Consider the following 21319-nt stretch of genomic DNA (forward strand, 5'->3'; position numbering starts at 1 on the left):
GAAGGGAGTACAAACAGACACAATGACAAAGAACCTCACAGAGCACATGGGCCAGACCACCCTGAGGTCTTGAGGTTCCAACTTCCACTGGTCACCTTCCAGTAGGGGGAGCTGCCTGGAAACCTGCTGCCCTGAATTCAAGGGCAGAATCGGGTACACACTGGGAAGGCCCAGAGGTAGTGGCCACTAGGCACAGAGTCTCTGGATTCTAGGGGGCCAGGAGAGTGGCTCTCAGAGGAGCCAAGATGGCCAATAGGCCCTGCCACAACCAACTTGGGCATCACTTGGGGCCAGGCCAGAGCCCTGAGCTCAGGTTCCTTCCACTGTGCACCCCACCTGCGCCCATAGAAAATGACATAGGAGCTGCCTGGGCTCACAGGTCGTGATCCTCCAAACTCTCATTATCTGGGGAAAGGTGGGGAACCACCCCAACTCAAAGTCCCTCTGGTCCAGAAATGCAGCACAGCCTCAGGTTGGCCAAGAGCACATGGTCTCCAATCCGTGAACAGCCCAATCACACCCAACCCTGAGCTCCCAGCTGTGGGAATGGAGCGGAGAAGGGTTCACATCTGGGTCAATCACCAAAGGGTCATTGGTTCTGTAGGCCCCGCCTCTATCAGGGACTCCCCTTCTCCTTCCAAGTTGCTAAACTCTCTCTAGACAACTCCCCAAAGAGCCAATCCTTAGACTTCTTAGGGCTCCCCCAAGTCTCTAAACTTGTCTCAAATGGAGACAAGACCCTTGGGGTTAAGTCTACCCTAATCTCTCACTCCAAGGAGCCAGACTGTTGGGTCAGTTCCAAGCTGGGCACTACTGAGGGTGTGGTAGGAATGTTCTGGAGGGAGCAGGAGAGGTTGCTGATGGGAGAAACCACTCCACTTGTCCTGGGGCAGGCTGGTTCCCTGAGGGAAATCCAGGTGGGGTCCTGGGAGGATGATGGTCCAGCTGATTCCCCTCACCCCATAGATGCTTAGGACAGGGGTGGGGTAGGCTAGTGTTTATAAATGCCCCATGTGACTCTAAGAGCCAAAAGATCTGAGCCCATTCTCCTAGCCTGGGACACACTGGAGGATTCCACTCCCACCTAGAGATGCCTTGAGGTGTTCACAGTCTCCCCGCTTCTCCAGAAAGAGGCTTCAATAGTAATTTAAACTTCCAGGTGGGCACCAGTTGTGTTACTTGGGCTGAGCCAAATGGCTTTTGGGTTGGAAACAGGACTCCAACCCGACCCCCCTGCATCTGCACATAAAGGTGGCCTTTTGATCCTCTAGTTCCTGCTCTCATCTGCCAAAATTCCCTGTGAGTCTCCCTTAGCAAAATAGATGTTCTCTGTGATTTTTTTTTGGTTGTTTTTGGGCCACACCCGACGGCGCTCAGAGGTTACTCCTGGCTCTGGGCTCAGAAATTGCTCCTGGCAGGCTCAGGGGACCATATGGGATGGTAGGAATTGAATCCAGGTCCATCCTGGGTAGGCTGCATGCAAGGCAAATTCCCTACTGCCGTGTTATCTCTCAAGTCCCAGATGTGCTCTTTGAAATATACTTGAAAAGAAATTATTTTCAGGGGTCAGAAGATACAGGAGGAGGGGCCAGAGCGATGGCCAACCCCTGTTCAAATCCTGGCATTCCATATGGTCCCCATACGCTCCCTGCCAGGAGCGACTTCTGAGCACAGAACCAGGAGTAACCCCTGAGTGCCCCTGAGTGTGACCCCCTCCCCCCGAAAAAAGAAGATACAGGAGGTGAGATGCTTTCCTTGCACACAGCCAACCCCAGTTCAATCCCAGATCCCTGCCAGGAGATTCCTGAGCACAAAGCCAGGGGGCAGAACTGAGCACTGCCAGGAACTCCCTCCACAACAAGAGTAATTTTCAAGCCTCCGCCTCATCCCATCGCCTTCACCAAGGCTGTGGAAGAGATGCAAGCCAAGCTGCTAAAACTCACAGGTACAACCAGTGTCAGTGTCAGTGTCAGGCTGAAAACTCTGGGGTTCAGGCCAAGCTCCACCCTGCTGAAGCTTGGGAACCGCACCCACACCCTACAGCTGCCACCATGCAAAGGGCCCAACTTCACTGCTTCATGACTAAACACTGCAAAGAGATGCCAAGTCAGGAAAAGATTCCAGGTATACTGGTTTTTGGGCCAAACATTCTTGGGCCTTCTTTGGGTGGGCAGTCTCACCTACCCCGAACCCCCATACTGCTGGAGCCCTAATTGCTTGTACGCAGTGACCCAGATTCACAGCTTCACTATTTTTTTAAATTTTATTGATTGGTTGGTTTTTGGGCCACACCCAATGGTGCTTAGGGGTTGTTACTCTTGGTTTTGCACTGAGAAATCACCTTTGGCAGGCTGAGGGACCATATGGGATGCTGGAAAGTCGGCCGCATGCAAGGCAAATGCCCTACCACTGTGCTCTCTCTCTGACTCCTACAGTTTCACCATTGATCTAGAAGAGTTTAGCCAAGCCAAGCCGCTGAAACTCACAGCCCAGTTCTACTGATCCTGGAGCTGCGTGCCTCCATATTCTTCAATCCTGACAGCCTAGTAGCAGCACATCAAATTAGATGGGAAAATAGCACAGAAGCCCACTGAGCTCAAAAAACAAAAAACATAATTCAAAAGGCTCTACACTAGCAACAAACATCTTGGCAACTCCCCCAGACAATGACTCGAATGACCCCTGGTGAGAGATAAACAACGTTCACCAATTTTCTTTTACTGAAGTATTATTTCTTGATAATTCCATTAACTTCTGTTTGTTCTGTTGTGATAAGCTATATAAAATAAATTATTCTGTGCCTGCTACGGGGTAAGCTTGGAGACAATATTTCAGGGAAGGTCACATCGGTAATGGGATTGCTGCTAGGACATTGAGTGCCAGAAAGAACTGTTGTAGGAACAATTCCGTAGAGCACAGTGTTTAAATGAAGTAGAAAATGATCATTTACAGATAAAATAAATTCCGATTAAAAAAGTAAAGGAGTTCGACTTCAGCAGTGAAAGGAAAACATGAGGTAGCCATGGCCATCCCTGGGGGAGACTGGGCAAGGGCGGTGGGACAACAGGGTCCAGTTAGGGGTGTCTGACCCCTACCCAGGGTCCAGGCACAGCATGGAGCTTTGGGCCCTAGAAGCCATGAGCAAGAGACAGTCCTCAATGTCAGTGGAGGCTCTCAATCCCTGAGCTCCTGCCTTAGGATGGGTGGGATTTCCTGTTCAGAACTGGTCTCCCCTCCCCCCAGCACTGCCTTTCTGCACCCCCATACCCTTGCCAAGCCTCAATATACTCCCCTACCCTATCCAAGGCCCTGGCCCCTTTAGTAGTTAGGTACCCTGAAAGTAGTACTGCTTTCTTCTCACCCACTGACCCCATATTCCCCAAGGTCCCACCCAAGAAAGGCCCAGCACTGTGACCCCAGAAATGGCATCAATACTCAAAAACCTGAAGTTTGAAGCCTCCATCCTTCAAATCATCATGCACCCCAATGATCTCCATTCACCCACTCCATCCCAGCAATAGAGGAAATGGGGTTCATTGGCCCACTAAGATGAGATGAGAGGTCAGAGCGGCATGGGGGAGGGGGCAGTGCAGGAAATACCCGGAGTATAAGGCAGATGCACAGATAGGGGAAAGGGCTGCAGAGATTGAGTTCACCCTCACTGCAGAGATGGGGGAGGCTTGGTGAAGGGGCCCATACAAGAGCTGGAGCTCTGCCTCCATATAGACTGCATCTCATCACCAGGACAAGCATACGAGGGCCCCTGCCAGGGGTTTCACACAATGCCTGAGGATGGACATTGGGCACCTGAGGCCCTGCTCCTATGGGTGGTCCTGGGTCAGACACTGGACCTCCACACTGGACCCCTAAATTGACAGGGCTGAGCAGTTCTAATCTGGGACACTGTCCAGAGCAGGTTTACTGAGCAGCAAGAACTCAAAAGAACTATTAATTTTGGGGCCGGAGAATGATAGCAGTCGGGAGTTTGCCTTGCATGTAGCCAACCCAGAACCAACCCGGGTTCGATCCCTGACACCCCATATGATTCCCTGTGACTGCCAGGAGTGATTTCTGAACACAGAGTTAGAAGTAAGCCCTGAGCACCCCCAGGTGTGACCCAAAAAACAAACAAAAAAGAACTATTATTTTTTTTTATAATGTGATTTTTTTTAAATAATGCTTCTGTGTTTGGGCCACACTCGGCAGTGCTCAGGGCTTACTCCTGATGGTGCTTGGAGGACCCAGGTTAGCTGCATGCCAGGCAAGCACCTTAGACCTTGTGGTGCCTCTCTCGACCTAACACAAAGATTTCCACTTTTTAAAATATTTATTTTTGGTTTGGGGGCCACATCCAGTGTTGCTCAGGGCTTATACTCCCTGTTCTGCTCTCAGGGGTCACTCTTATGGGCCTTGGGGGAACATATGGGGTATCAGGAATGAAACACGGGCTGGCTGCATGCAAGATAATCGCCATACTTGTACTTGCTGTACTATCTCTCTGACCCTGAAATTTTTGTTTTGTTTTTGTTTTTTGGGTCACACTCGGTGGCACTCAGGGGTTACTCCTGGCTCTGCACTCAGAAATCGCTCCTGGCAACCTCAGGGAATCATATGGGGCGCCGGGATTCCAACCACCATCTGTCCACTCATCATTGGTTGCGTGCAAGGCAAATGCCCTACAGTTGTGCTCTCTCCAGCTCCTGAAATCTTTGTTGTTGTTGTTGTTGTTTTTTGGGTCACACCCGGCAGCATTCAGAAGTCACTCCTGGCTCCACGCTCAGAAATCACTCCTGGCAGGTTCGGGGAACCATATGGGATGCCAGGATTTGAACCACCATCCTTCTGATGGCAAGGCAAATGCCCTACCTCCATGCTATCTCTCCGGCCCCAAATCTTTCTTTTTTTTTTTTTTAACAAAAGATAGATTTTATTGAATGAAATTTACTTAGAAAGAAGTGAGAGGAAAGAGAAAGTATTTGTTCAAGAGAGGACATGGGATTCTCTGGAGGGAAGGACGAAAGCAAAGAAACAAGAGCCAGGCAAAGACGGGTGTTATAGGGAGAACGCGGGCTTGAAGAGTGAGTCTGAAATTAAGATTTGTAAGTACCAACTAAAGGGAACCAATGTCCCAAGTGACCAGCATTGGAGGCAGCATGCTGCACCCCATATCAGCCCATGTTCTTTGCAGGTTCCTGGGCTCAGGAGTGCAGGGTGAAAAGACCAGCTTGGAGCCTCACTATCTAATTGCCTGAGGAGATGGGATGAGGACTGGACTTTGAAGCCAAGGCACCCCCTGGGAGCCAGGCTGTGCTTCCCCATCCATACTGACCCCTCCCTGTGGGCTCACTCGACCTGCAGATTCCAGAACTGGGGTGCAGGAAGCAAAGGGACATAGCTCTGGGTGCCCTGAGACAGCAGAGTTTCAGTTCATTAGAATCGACGCAGATGTTTTGGAAAACAATTGCCAAGGAGACAGAGGGCAGCAAGAAACAAGGCAGGGAGCACCTTATGAGCAACCGGCTTCCCTGTCCACAGAAGGCTGGCGGGAACCTGGGGCAGCCCGTCTCCTCATGCTGCAGAGCTGGGGGGGGGGTTGGGGATGCATGAAGAGTGGCAGAAGGTGGCAGTCACTCTTCTCGGGGATGTGCCTTATCCCCCCCTCACTGTCCCTGAGGCTGGTTCTGGGGCTATTACAGAGATTCTAAGTAATACCAGAGGGCACCAGGAATAGGCTATGATTTGTCCTGAAGAAGTTTATTGGGGCCCGGAGAGATAGTACAGCGGTGTTTGCCTTGCAAGCAGCCGATCCAGGACCAAAGGTGGTTGGTTCAAATCCCGGTATCCCAGATGGTCCCCCGTGCCTGCCAGGAGCTATTTCTGAGCAGACAGCCAGGAGTAATCCCTGAGCATCGCCGGGTGTGGCCCAAAAAAAAAAAAAAGTTAATTGCCTTCCAGGGGGTCACAAAAAGTAAATGCATGGAGGATAATGCAAATGCATGCTGCAAGTGCACACTTTGGGGGGTTTCAAAAGACTCTACAGCAGCAGCATCGAACAAGTCCCATCTGGCAGAAGGGGCTAGAACCCAGAAATCCCATCAATAGCTGAGACCAGATGCCAGATCCCTTTCACTGAGCATAAGGGCTCCAATCCTGTCACCCCATTTCCTCTGCTGAGCTGGGAGACAGACGAGTCCAAGGTACCAGGGTGGGGAACCCAGGACCTGGCAAGGACCAACCATCTGGGTAGGTGGGACAAGCAGAGATGTGGCAAGAGAGGCAATACTAGTGCTTCTCTGGTACACCAGTTTCTACTGTGCACCTCTGAACAGACATGTCAACTGCAATTTCCAACTGGGTCCCCATCTGGGACCTGCGCTTGCTAAAGTCACTCTCTTACAAACAGAGACGGTTCCCACCCATTTAGTGCTCTACTCACAAGCATGCCCTCATGGCTTAGGGGAGCCAAGAACAGCTGCTCCCCTTGGACACTGCAAGGCCCCCACAAACTCCAGAGACATGGAACATGCCAATCTAGCCTTGGGGCTCCAGTGCCCCTCCAGGCTCCTATCTGGCCACCACCCTCTAGGTCACAGCAATGGGACTCTGTCCAAACTCAAACAAGAAGTGCTAGCTGGGCTCAATGGCTTGAACCAAATCCTCTCTCCAGACTGATCCATCCTCGTCCCTGCCTGAGAAGGTCCAGATGTAGAGGCAGGTCAGTCACTGGCCCTTTGGTCTCCCTCAGGAAACGTTGCCACTGTGACTATTGGGGAACTAACTCCAAGCCCCTCACAACATGGTGCCCACAGGTGACAGGCAGAGATGCAGTGAATCCCTCTACCCAGTCCCCCCATTCCCACCTGTAAGGTGGGTGCTGGCAGTTAGCAATGACTAAGGCTAAAAAGCATCAGATATATAGATAATGTTTTGTAATTCAACAATGGGAATATCAGGAAATGCATATAATGCTGCAAGTCAAGACTGCTTCAAGTTGGAACACAAGAAAAACAGGGGCCAGGCAGAGAGAGAGAGAGAGAGAGAGAGAGAGAGAGAGAGAGAGAGAGTAAGTACAGTGAATTGGACACTTGTCTTTCACGTGGCCAAACTGGATTCAGTACCCCACACCACATATAGGTGCCTGAGCACTGAGCCAGGAGTGATCTCTGAACATGCTTCCTGAAGCATGTGGCCGCATAACAGATCTACTCAACAATTTACCTGGTGTTGATGGTGATTCATCTTGTCATTTGGAGAATGGGCAGAGAAGACAAAGCAGTCCCAGCCTGGGGCCGGAGAGATAGCATGGAGGTAAGGCATTTGCCTTTCATGCAGAAGGTCATCGGTTCGAATCCCGGCGTCCCATATGGTCCCCCGTGCCTGCCAGGAGCAATTTCTGAGCATGAAGCCAGGAGTAACCCCTGAGCACTGCCGGGTGTGACCCAAAAACCACACACACAAAAAAAAAAAGCAGTCCCAGCCTAAGCCCTCAGCACTTTCCAAGGGGTCTAACTACAAGACTAACCCCACCCCTCACCCCCAGCACAGCAAAAGCACTCAAAACCTCTGGGGCAAACACAGAGAAGCCCACCAAGCTCAATGAGTAAAGAGAGTACCATTGAAGACATAATGACACCAGCATATCTCAGAGAGCATCTTCAGTGACACTATGATGAGGATGTTCAAGGAGTTCAAAGAAACTATGGCAGCGGTAGTCAGCAAAGCACTACCTTAAGAAAGTTTAAGAATAGGAGCTGGAGAGATAGCACAGCAGTAGGACATTTGCCTTGCATGCAGCAGACCCAGGATGGACCTGGGTTTGATTCCCGGCATTCCATATGATCCCCTGAGCCTGTCAGGAGGGATTTCTGAGCACAGAGCCAGGAGTAACCCCTGAGCGCTGCTGTGTGTGGTAGAAAGGAAGGAAGGAAGGAAGGAAAGAAGGAAGGAAGGAAGGAAGGAAGGAAGGAAGGAAGGAAGGAAGGAAGGAAGGAAGGAAGGAAGGAAGGAGAAAGAAAAGGAAAGAAGAAAGCAAGAAAGCAAAAAGAAGGGCCGGCGAGGTGGCGCTAGAGGTAAGGTGTCTGCCTTGCAAGCGCTAGGCAAGAAAGGACTGTGGTTCGATCCTCGGCATCCCATATGGTTCCCCCAAGCCAGGGGCAATTTCTGAGTGCTTAGCCAGGAGTAACCCCTGAGCATCAAACGGGTGTGGCCCAAAAAAAACAAAAAAAAAAAAGAAAGAAAGAAAGAAAAAAGAAGAAAGGAAAGAAAGAAAGAAAGAAAGAAAGAAAGAAAGAAAGAAAGAAAGAAAGAAAGAAAGAAAGAAAGAAAGAAAGAAAGAAAGAAAGAAAGAAAGAAAGAAAGAAAGAAAGAAAGAAAGAAAGAAAGAAGAAAGAACAAAAGAAAAAAGTTTTAAGAACAGGAATAGCAAAACTATTACAGTCAGAAAGACAGAAATGAAGAACATGGTAGGTGATATAAAAAGGCCAATAGAAAGTCTGAATAGCAGAATAACAAAAGGCAGCAAGATTGAGTAGCTACGTGATGAAAGGGAAAAATCATTAGAAAATAGTAGAAGATAGAAAATAATATATCATATCAAAGAACTATGAAAAGAGTTCAAGAGTTAAAATAAGAGAATCATTGGAATTCCTGAAAAACATGAAGGCAAATATAAAGAAGAGAAATAGTGAAATAAATTATTAATAAGATTTCCTTGAGGATTACAGGAACTAAAATCCAAAAGGCCCAAAGGGCCCTAGGAACATAGACTTTACTACAAAATACTCCACTGTACATTAAACTCAGAATAACAAAATCCAATAATACTGCAAGCAGCAAGATCAAAAAAGCAAAGCTCATAAGATGTACAGCAAATCTAACAAATGAAATACTGTGAGCCAGAAGAGTATGGAAGGCTATAATACAAAACTCAATAAAAGGAATGCCTTACTTGGGCCAAAGTGATAGTACAGTGGGTAGAGCACCTGAATTTGATCCCTTAGTCCCTCAAGCCCACTACGAGTGATCCCTGAATGCAAAGCCAGAAATAAGCTCTGAGCATAGCCAGGTGTGGCAAAAAACAAACAAACAAACAAACAACAAAACAAAACAAAAAATACCCACCTCACCAAAACACTCTATTCAGCTACACTATCATTCAGATTTGAAGGAAAGATACAGAGATTCATGGACAGGCAACAGCTTAGGGAATTCATAACCTTGAAATCACTTGTGCCAGAAGCATTAAAAGAGGTTCTCTAGGGCCCAGAGAGATAGCACAGCGGTGTTTGCCTTGCAAGCAGCCAAGCCAGGACCTAAGGTGGTTGGTTCGAATCCTGGTGTCCCATATGGTCCCCCGTGCCTTCCAGGAGCTATTTCTGAGCAGATAGCCAGGAGTAACCCCTGAGCACCGCCGGGTGTGGCTCAAAAAACAAAAACAAAAACAAAAAAGAGGTTCTCTAGGGCTGGCGAGGTGGCCCTAGAGGTAAGATGTCTGCCTTGCTAGCGCTAGCCAAGGAAGGACCACGGTTCAATCCCCGGCGTCCCATATGGTCCCCCCAAGCCAGAGGCAATTTCTGAGCGTTTAGCCAGGAGTAACCCCTGAGCATCAAACGAGTGTGGCCCGAAAAACAAACAAAAAAATTTTTTTTCACTTTGGGGCCGGCGAGGTGGTGCTAGAGGTAAGGTGTCTTCTGCCTTGCAAGCTCTAGCCAAGGAAGGACTGTGGTTCGATCCCCCGGTGTCCCATATGGTTCCCCCCAAGTCAGGGGCAATTTCTGAGCGCTTAGCCAGGAGTAACAACCCCTGAGCATCAAACAGGTGTGGTCCAAAAAACAACAACAACAACAAAAAGAGGTTCTCTAGGGGCTGGAGCAATAGCACAGTGGTAGAGTGTTTGCCTTGCACGCAGCTGACCCAGGACAGATGTGGATTTGATCCCTGTGCCCATATGGTCCCCCTAGCTAGGAGCGATCTCTGAGCACATAGCCAGAAGTAACCCCTGAGTGTCACTGGGTGTGGCCCAAAAACAAACAAACAAAAAAAAAGGTTCTCTAAAATAGAATGCCTGTCTCAAATACAGGCAAGGGATTGGAGAGGAGAGAAACGTTGGGACATTGTGTTGGGAAAGTTGCACTGATGAAGAGGGGTGTTCTTTTTTATAATTGAAACCCAACTACAAACATGTTTGTAATCATAGTACTTAAATAAAGATAATATTAAAAAAAAGAAATTGAACACTAGACACAGTTTGAGGAACTAGGGCTTTTTAAAAGGAGGAATTGTGAATTGATATGGTTCTGTGGAAATGGATCCAAGAATTGGGAGAAGTGGAATAAGGCTTTATGGAAATTATAGTGAGAAAATTCCAAACGACAAGAGAATCTGGGCTTATTAGAGTTATTGGTATGCACAAAGATTAATAAAAGAAAATAAGTTCTCTAAAGGACAGGACTTTACCTTCACCCTCCACCAGATCTGACGAGCTGGGTCAACTGGAAAGACTCATCTGTCCCAGAACCTCAGACAAGGCTTGGGGACAGCATCTAAGATCCTCACCTCTGCCTTACTGATCTCCTTTAGGAACCACAGAGTAAAATGACCAGGGAGGGGCAGAGGGAGAAGACCCACCTCCCTGCTGGGTGTACTGGCTGTGATGACTGGGATCCGGGCCACTATGTCCTTTTGCCTCATCACTCAGTGATGAAGAATAAAGCCTTGGTATGGTCTGAGAAGTTAGTCTAAGTGGATGTTGATTTCAACTTCCAAATGTAGGCATAAAAAGTTTTATTCTAGGAGGCCGAAGAGATAACATGGAGGTAGGGCATTTTCCTTGCATACAGAAGGACGGTGGTTCGAATCCCATATGGTCTCCTGAGCCTGCCAGGAGCAATTTTTGAGCGTCGAGCCAGGAGTAACCCCTGAACACTGCTGGGTGTGACCCAAAAACCAAAAAAAAAAGTTTTTTTTCTAATAATCATATAAATTTTAACTATATTTAACTCACCTCTAGTGATTTTTCTGGTGGGTTCCTTATAATTTTTTATATACATGATATTTTGAGAATAAAGATGGTAGTAGCTCTATACTCATGGCTCTATATTCAGGGGTCACTCCTAGTGGGGCTCAAGGACAAAATGAGGTTGAACACGGATCAACCACTTGCAGAACTGCTGTACTACTGCTCCAACCTCTAAACATTTCCTTCTTGATGATGCTTTATCTGTCCCCCACAAACTTTACTATACTGTATTTTCATTTAATTCAATACATTTTCTAATGTTTTTGGTCATTTCTGTCTTGACACCTGGATTATTTAGACACATGTTTATTTTGTTCTTCCTATCCACAAATATTTGAGAAATTTCAAGATATATTTATTTCTGGGCTGCAAGCAGTTGACCCAGTTGACCAGGACCGATGGTGGTTCAAGTTCTGGCATCCCATATGGTCTCCCCATGCCTGCCAGAAGTGATTTCTAAGCGCAGAGCCAGGAGTAACTCCTGAGGGCCGCCAGGTATGACTCAAAAACAAAACAAAACAAGATCTTTTTATATCAAGTAAAAATTTCTACTTGAGGACCGAAGTGATAGCAGAGCAGGTAGGACATTTGCCTTGAAAATAGCCAATCCAGGATAGGGTTTGAATCCCAGCATCCCATATGGTCCCCCGTGCCTGCCAGGAGCAATTTTAGAGCATAGAGTCAGGAGTAACCCCTGAGCACTACTGGATGTGAACCAAAAACAAAAACAAAAACAAAAAAAAAAAGAGGAAATTTCTACTTGAAATAAAATATATTTTATATATTTTTGTTTGTTTGTTTTGGGGCCACACACAGCAGTGGTCAGATGTTACTCCTGGTAGGCTCAGGAAACCATATTGGATGCCAGTAATTAAACCTGGGCTGACCACATAAGAGCCTCCTCTATTATCTTTTTGTTAGAAAAAATATGCTTTTATTATTTTAAATCCCTTTTAATGTACTGAATTAGGGTACAGTAGATCATATCTTCATTAGCACTTAAAAGCACTGGAAAAGCATGCAGCTCTTTGAGTCTTGAGCTCGACAAGTATCTCTTTGTTCCACCTGGTTATCCAAGTTCTTTGTGTTCTAAATGCTTAAATGAATGTGTTAGCTTATTTCCTGAATAACTGAGAAAGAAGTGCTTCAGTCTATAAATACATTATGGCTCAGTGTACCCTTCCTTTTCATTCTATTTTGCTTCGTGGGTTCTGAAACTCTGCAACAAGGTGCATAGATACTCTCTGGATCATGAGTTTTTTGATAACTGCCTCTTTCAGAGAAGTGTTAAGTCACACTCAGCAGTGCTCAGGGCTTACTCCTGGCTTTGTGATCAGGGGTCACTCCTGTTGGGGTCCAGGAGACCACCATGAGGTGCCAGGATTCAAATCCTGTTCAACTACATACAGGGCACCTGTCTTAACCATTGTATTATCTCTCCAGCTCCAAATTGACTGTATTGTCATTATGAAATGACCCCTCTGGGGGCCACATCCAGAGATGTTCAAATGCTATTCCTGACTCTGTGTTCTGGTTTAACTTCCTGGCAGGACCATATGTGGTGCCAGATGGGGTCCGAGGGGTCAAAAGGATGCAAGGCAAATGCCGTAATCCTGTACTATTCCTTCCTGTGCCTGAAATGACCACCTTTTATCCCTAGTAATATATCTCATTCCCAAATCCTCCTTGCCTAATATAAATATAATCACTCATTGTAGTGTTTTTTTTTTAAATAATGGATGCAAGCACTATCTCCATCCTTTTTACTTGTAATTTCCTTGCCTTTGTATTTTAAACAGACCTTTTATGGTCTTCTTTTTGTACCTTGATTAGTTTTCTATTAAGTGGAGTCATTATTTCACAATCATTTCATCTGATTATAATGTTTAAATTTTAAAATATTGCCCTTACTTTTTCTTTTGTCTTTTCCTGCCAACCTTTGAGTTTGATTTTCACCTTCCTTCCCTTCATTATTGGCTTATAAGCAGTAATTTTTTTGGTTTGGCTTTTTCCCCTGCACCTCTCAGATTTACAATACATGTATTAGCTCAGTTTCCTTCAAGTATTATGTCCTTTTCCATCAAATGTAAGCAATTTTTAGTAATAAGTGTTTATTTAGTTCCTTCCTTCCTTCCTTCCTTCCTTCCTTCCTTCCTTCCTTCCCTTCCTTCCTTCCTTCCTTTCCTTCCTTCCTTTCCTTCTTTTCCTTCCTCCCTTCTTTCCTTCCTCCCTCTCTTCACTGCTTTCATTAATTCCTCTTTATTGCCAGTATTACATAGCTTCATTGTGGCCATGATTCTATTTATTTTTTACTGATATTTGGGGGCCTCCCTATTGGTGCTTGGGGGGAGCATACAGGGCCAGGAACTGAACCCAGGGGGCCTGCGCCAAACCCAACAGATACACCAGCCCTTTGAGCTATGCCCCCACTCCCGGATTCTTCTTGTTTTCTTTTTTGGCCAACACCCAATGACGCTCAGGGGTTTACTCCTGGCTAAGTGCTCAGAAATCGACCCTGGCTTGGAAGACCATAATGGGACATTGGGGATCGAACCCAGGTCCTGTCCTGGGTCAGCCGCATGCAAGATAAACGTCCCTACCACTGTGCTATTGCTTCGGCCTTAGATTCTTTTTATTTTTATCAGTTATATTAAGCATCTTAAACTTAAGTCCTTCACAAATTTGACCTTCTCTCTAGTATCATCTCTTCTCTGTTTTTTCTGGGACTCCATGGAACATGGTCAAAGCTCTCCAGGCAGCTCTCAGCTCTTTATTCACCTTCCTACTCACATGCCCCATTTCCAGGAACTATTCTTGCTACCAGGCCTCAGTCATTGCCTCAGCGACTGTCCTTCCAACCTAGGACTGGGAATCGAGTTTTTCTTCTCTATGAATCTGTCCTCCCAGGAGGGGATGAATCATTCTCTCAGTGCTCCCATGGGTCTTGAATCTTGGAGGACCAACTCACAATCATCTTGGGATGGGACCTGCACTCACAACCCAGGAGAAAAAGAAATCGGGTCCCTGCCACGTCTGAGACTGAGGGAGAGGCTGATGACAGACACAACAGGAGCCCCGAGTGAAGACTTTCCTGAGGGAGAAGTTAGCACACAATGTTTGAGGTAGGAGTGAGTCAGGCGGAAGCTCTTTTTTTCCAGAGGGGAAAAATGAGCCACACAGTGGATTAAGTGGAATTTGCCAGAGCCCAGAGGAAATCCCCTCAGAGAATCTTCACTTACACCAGCCTCTTCACGCAGCCTCTCAAGCAAGAGTTGGGTGTTTGGGGGGGGGGCACTCTTCCAACCTCTCTACTTTCATTTTTGTTTTGTTTTGTAGCGCCACACTATGGGGTATGCATGCAAGGTCCTGAACACAGCCCCTGAGCTGGTTCTTTTTCAATACAACCTATGCTCAGGCTCCAGGGAGGCCCAACTCCATCCTCCAGTGTCTGAGGTGACGCGCCTTGCCTAGTGAGGCTCAGAGGCCCTAGAGAAACTCAGAAAATCCCCAAGAACAAATTGTCAAGTTACCCAAGAGCATCAGTCCAGCAGAGGATCTGAAGTCTGACCCATCCTACATTTCCCCCAGGAGCTCTACCTCAAAGAAGCCCCGATCATCCCTCCTCCGGCACCTCAGGTCACTCCCCACACCCATTTCCAATCATCCACATCCCTCTTTCATACTTCTCTACACATTTCAGTCTCTGTAATTCCTCTTAACACCCCCAGGACCACACATGCCAACATCACCCCAGAAGCTTTCTGTCCTCACATACCTTTCCCAGGCAGAATTTCCAGGACCTGTCACCTTTCATGTTTCCTGGTCTATGAGAGGCTGGGTGAGCACAGCCTCGGGGTCCAGGATGAGGCCACTGTGGCATCTTAGTTCCACCACCTCCCCTGTCTCAGCATCCTCTCAGGCCCAATTGCAGTGTCTTCTGAGCTCAGAATCAGCGTGGACAGAGCTCCTAAGATCCCAGTGGGTGCCACTCCAACTCAGGGCCACCCAAACAAAAACTGCTGAAACCAACCATCCCTCATGCAGCAACCTCTTTCATTTCTGGTTTTTAGAGTTTTATAGGAGTGGTGGTGGAGAGTATGGGGCCACACCCCATGGTGCTCAGGTTTGACTCCTGACTCTGTTCAGAGATCACTCCTGGCCAAGCTCAAAAGACTATATGGGGACCGGTCACATGCAAGGCAAATGCCCTACATGCTACACTAACCAGGTTTTACCTGGTTACAAGTAAACAGAAAACAATGGGAAGAAACCTCTGAGCTTGAAAGGGACACTCGGGGTAGTGTACCAAGTGCTTTCAGTCACTGCCCCACCACCTGCCATGCAGGGTCCCCTTGTCCTAGCACTCTTCCTAGAGCTTTACATGCGAAGCCATCTTCCAAGGTTCCAGAAAGAAACCGTTCCAGGTGCGCTTGTGCTCAGAACTCATTGGGACAGGTGTGGTTTGGGGGCAGCCCTCAGAAGGATCATGACCTGGCCTCCTCCAACAGAGGAAACCCAAACACAGAAAGAACAATGGTGGGCCCGGAGAGATAGCACAGCGGCATTTGCCTTGCCAAGCCAGCCAATCCAGGACCAAAGGTGGTTGGTTCGAATCCCGGTGTCCCATATGGTCCCCCCGTGCCTGCCAGGAGCTATTTCTGAGCCAGACACCAGGAGTAACCCCTGAGCACTGCCGGGTGTGGGCCCCCCCCCAAAAAAAAAAGGAAAGAACAATTGCCCCCTGCTTGGGGGGACCCATATGGGATGACGGGGATTGAACCGTGGTCCTTCCTTGGCTAGCATCTCGCTGACCCCTTATTCTTACTTTTATATTAGATCAAACCACATGAGATGAAATAGTTCAGGAGAAGAAAGAGGTGGGGGGGGGCGTTGAGAGCAGCAGATATTGGCAATTCCCTGTCATTCCAACCGAATCTTTCAGTATCTGCATCAACAAGCAACAAGTAAGGTGGGACAGTTTTTCAGCTCACAGCCCATTTAATAACTTGCCTTTTTTCTAAATTAAAAAATAATAGAAAGAAATCAAAACTGTATCTCCCTCATAGGCAAGACCCCAGGTTCCCCCCCTCTCCAGCTTTGTGTGTCTGGCTTGGATGAAAGATCAATCAGTGGAGGGAAGGAAATATGGACGCTGAGCCACAGGGGAAATGATGATCCAGCGCTCAGTGGCCAGTCAGGAGCCAGCCCTGTAAGAGGAGATGAGGGGCAGTGGATGAGGGGATGTGTCGGACTCTGGGTAAACCTGATAATTGTGCAGATCCCTACCTGCTCCACCTGTGAGGTTCGCTGGGGAAGAAACCCTACCTTTCCATGCCCACTGCCTGCAGCAGCTCAACAGCTTCTGCAGAAACTATGCATGCACCTAGCAGGGTAGTACCGCACCTAGCAGGGTGTGCTGGTGCACATCCTCTAGTGGCTCTGAGCTTTTTATTGTTGTTGTTTGTTGTTGTTGTTCTTGCTATTGCAAAACCAGACATCAAAGCCAGAACTTCCACATGCAAGACATATGCACAACAGCTGAACCATACCTTGGGGCCCTATTCTCTTAAATTGTTGCTTTTTTTAACATTATTTATTTATTTTAGGTTTGAGGACCCATACCTGGTGATGGTCAGGGCAGGTTCGGGATGGGGGGGGGGAGCATGTGAATGTCGGGAATTGAATCCGGGATTTGACTAAGAGAAGATGGTGTGTGTGTGTGTTGTGTGTGTGTGTGTGTGTGTGTGTGTGTGTGTGTGTGTGGTGTGTGTGTGTGTGTGTTGTGTGTGTATAGGAAGAGGGCAAGATAGTCTGGTATAGATGTTTCCCAAGAACAGAGAAGATGGTACACCAGTGTGGAAAGCCCCCAAATGACCTCATTAGCCTACCCCCAGTAAAACCTAAGAACCACCTGCAAGGCCAGCAGCTCTCCCAAAATAAGCTCTCCCAGTGTGTCCAGCCTGCCCTGACACCACTTCTCAGGTGTAAGTGACGACGCCCCAAACCTGCTCAATCAGGTCTGCGCATTTCTTCATCTCCTTCGTGGAAAACCCAAACAGACACAACATGGGCCCTGAAAGACAGTTCTAAGAAAGAGATTTTTTGGAATATTTGGATAAAAGAAAGTCGATAGAACTCAAAGGGCTGGGCCAGAGCAATAGCACAGTGGTAGGGTGTTTGCCTTGCACACAGCCAATCCAGGACCAGACGGTGGTTCGAATCCCGGCATTCCATATGGTCCCCCAAGCTGCCAAGATTGATTTTCTGAGTGCAGAGCCTGGAAGTAACCCAAGTGCCGCCAGGTGTGACCCAAAAACACAAACAAAAACGAAAACAAAACAAAAACAAAAAAAACCCACAAAAACCAAAAAATAACCCCCAAAATTTAAAGGACTGAATAGGAGTTTGTGCAAGACCGGAGTCAGAATTTGGCCCCTGAAAGTGACAGGAGACGCATTTGGGATCGAAACCTTCCAAGTGGTTTCCTCTCCCTCGGTTACTGTTAGCTTTGCTACACTCGCACCCTGGGAGATCACATACGTGTACAGAAATCCCAGAAGGAACACATGGATCATATTCCCAGCCTCCTGCTAACAAGGCAGACAAGACGCCTCCACCTAGAAGCTGCACCTACACAGCAGGAAGAAACTCACTCTCCTAAACAACTCTACGTACTCAATGAGATACAAACAAAATATTTAATAAAATTGTTGACAAATCAGAAAGAAGACACCAAAAGCAACACAATGATAGTCGGGAGACCTCAATACCTGCCCCTGTCACCCTTGTAGGTCAACCAATTTGAAACCCAATAGGAAATATTCTAGTTTCTGAATGCAAAAATGGAAGAAAGTAGCCTATTATATATATACATACACACATATATAAATATACATATATATGGCATTCCATCCCCAGAAAAACCTGGATATACAATTCTTCTCCAATGCACATGGGTCATTCTCCAGGATAGACCACATGCTGGCTCATAAAACATACCTCCATAAAATCAAAAGAGATAGAAATTGTTACGAATTACCCTCTCAGATCACACACGCACTGAAATGATAAACTACAAAGGGGATTCAGAAGAAAAACTTTAACATCTGGAAATTAAACAGCTCAATGCTGAAGAACCAGTGGGTCAGAGACGAAATCAAAGAGAAAATCAAAGATAAAAAAAAAAAAAAAAAACAAAAAAGAGAAAGCTGCATTTCCAGGCCCCCACAGGACTTTCAATTCTCCCCCCCACTTGAAGGAGGCTGGAATTGTTGCCACTGTTCCCTAGCTACAAGTTTCAGAGTTTGAAAAGGCAAGAACGCGAAGTAAAGAGCTTTTTCTCCCCAAATGAAACAAGCAAAATGTTTTTCATTAAATAAAAGTGAATTTAAGTACATTTTATTTATTTAATTTTAAGTACATTTTATTTATTTTTTTTAATTTTTTTTTTTTGGTTTTTGGGCCACACCCGGCGGTGCCTCAGGGGTCACTCCTGGCTGTTCTGCTCAGAAATAGCCCTGGCGGGGACCATATGGGACACCGGGATTCGAACCAACCACCTTTGGTCCTAGATCGGCTGCTTGGCAAGGCAATTTAAGTACATTTTAAAGTCAGTGCCATAGGATACCACTTTTCCACAGTAAACAGATCCAAACCCTGACTCAAAAGCCTGCTGAGGAGGCAGTGCAAAGGGCTGGGGAGCATATGCTTTGTATGCGGGGGGTCCTGGGGTTTCCATCAAAAATCATCACACAATCCCCCAAGTATTGCTGGAGTGACCCCCTACACCTCGAGGCATTGAGCCAGGAGTAGCTCAATGTGCCTCATAACCTCCTACAATCTACTAGGTTTTCTTTTTCTTTCTTTCTTTTTTAAACTTTATTGATTATTTGGTTGGTTGATTGTTTTGGGGGCCACATCCAGCAGCACCTCAGGAGTTACCTCTGGCTCTGCACTCAATAATCGCCCCTGGCTGGCTGGGGAACCATAGGGGAATGTCGGGAATCAAACTAGGTCCCTCCCAGGTTTGCCACACGCAAGGCAAAGGCCTCACCACTGTGCCGTCTCTCCAGACCCAATCTACTGGGTTTTCATACAAGAAAAATCATGCAGGGTGCCAAAGCAGTAACAGTAGGTTTACATCTTCCAAATAGTATATCTTGCCTTACATGCACCCAATCCAGGTTCAATCCTTAACATCCCATATGGTCCCCTGAGCACCACCAGGAGTGATACCTCAGAACAGAACCAGGAGTAACCTCTGAGCATCTCTGAGTGTGGCCCAAAGACAAACAAAAAAGCACCATATAAAGAAATATTATGTGAAAGCATGCACAGTCACAATCCAGAACGTTCCCCCTCACCTTAAACCATTTGGCTTGGGGCCCAGCTCCTTCCCTGCAAACCTGGACCCTGCTGAGGTTGTCTGCAGATCAGCAACCCCCAACCCCTTGCACCATCACCTAAAACTTTTGTTCCCATTTCACAGGCAGTAAATTCGCTCAATCCCTGTGTGTAGTCTGGGATCTGATGCAGTGGCGAGTGGCTCAGGGTGACCCAATAAATCTGTACCCAAAGGCTGCTCAGGGCACTGTGCCCTGGGACACAGCACCCTGTCCCCTCCCCATCCATGGTCCTCCTCCACCTTCTCTTTGAAGATGGCTGAGCCCAGAAAGGACTCCTGCACGTCTGCGGCCTAAGTGACTCTCCATGGCTCAGGGGCACCTAATGGTACATGTGGCTATGGATGTCAGGACTGGTATGACCAGAACTGTCAGGCTGTCTGCAGTGCCTAGAGCTGGAGAAATGGGGGTAAAGTGGAGGGAACTCTGGAGGGACCCTTCACGCTCAGGTGTCAAGATCCCTCGTAAAGGCAGGACTATGAGGTACTACCTACACCCCAATATCCACTGCCCCTCAGTTCCAGCAGTAAGTCCTGGAGTTGAGTCACAGACCCTGGAGAAGAGGAATCAGTGAGGGTACCCAGAGTAAAAGGGCTGCCTCATCTCCCTATGACCACCTGGACCCCCACAGTGGAAGTCAATGGCACAGGGTGAGTCCACGTATGAAAATCTATCATCACTCAGGTCCAAATCACTCCAGACCCTCCACAGTGTCTTCCTCCTGCCCTGAGCTCAGGCTATACCTCCAGAAGAGAAAGAAAAGTTGGTGTGAAAGATCAACCAGCTCTGTGCCCCATGCCACCAAGACCTTTGTCCTCAGAGGCACCATCCCAGGAGCAGTCATCACTGAGCAGTTACCCCCCCCAAAGGCTGTCAAGTCACACAATAAGACTGGGGGCAGAAGAAGGGATATTCTGTGAGCCAATTGGGACTTCTCCTGATGACCCCTGCCTTCCCCAGGATTTGGCCTAAACTACTCAGATCCCTGTCAGCAGGGGCCAAGGGGAAATCCAGGGGCCTGCTGTGTCTCTGTTTCTTTAACAGTTCTGGCCAGGCCAGAGTGTAAGACCTTTGTCACTGGCCCCAGAATACACAGGCAGAAATTTGGGCTCAGGGCCAGAGCAATAGCACAGTGGTTGGGCATTCACCTTGTGTGCGGTAGACCTAGGATAGACCAGGGTTCAATTCCCAGGTCTCTTGAGCCTGCTAGGAGCAATTCTGAATGTAGAGCCAGGAGTAACCCTTGAGCACCACCGGGGGTGTCCCAAAAATAAAATAAAAAAAAATTGGGGCTCAGATTGGACTGTGTTCCAAACAAGGCAGATAGCACATAGGTAAGGGAGTCTGGCCGGATTTGCAGCACCACGGTCCTTTTCTGAGTAAATCAGCAAACACAGGTTCCTTCGGTTGAGACGAGGAATGATGGGAGGGTGAGATGGAGGAAAACTGCTCCCTAAGGGGCCAAACTGCAGGGTTTCCATTGCTGAAACAGAGGCCACTGCCCATGTGGATCCCAAGAGCAGGGCAGTAGATGCTCCAGGCCTAGCATTGTTTCTGTGCTGCTAGCTCAGAGACCCAGGACAGATTTTTTTCTCTTTTTTTTTTTTTTTTTTTGGTTTTTGGGTCACACCCTGTGATGCTCAGAGGTTACTCCTGGCTATGTGTTCAGAAATTGCTCCTGGCTTGGGGGACTATATGGGATGCCGGGGATCAAACAGCTATCCCTCCTAATCCTAGGTCAGTCTCGAGCAAGGCAGACGCCCTACTGCTCCACCCACCACCCACCCCGACAGATCTGATGTGCGTGCAGGTCAGGGGGCAGGGAGCTGGGTTGGAAGCAGTGCCACTCTGCCAGCAAAGGAAGGCAGCCTCCAGGGACAGGCACGTCCAGTCCTGGGAA

The sequence above is a fragment of the Suncus etruscus genome, chromosome 12, assembly GCF_024139225.1.
Source record: "Suncus etruscus isolate mSunEtr1 chromosome 12, mSunEtr1.pri.cur, whole genome shotgun sequence".
NCBI classification, from domain to species: Eukaryota; Metazoa; Chordata; class Mammalia; order Eulipotyphla; family Soricidae; genus Suncus; species Suncus etruscus.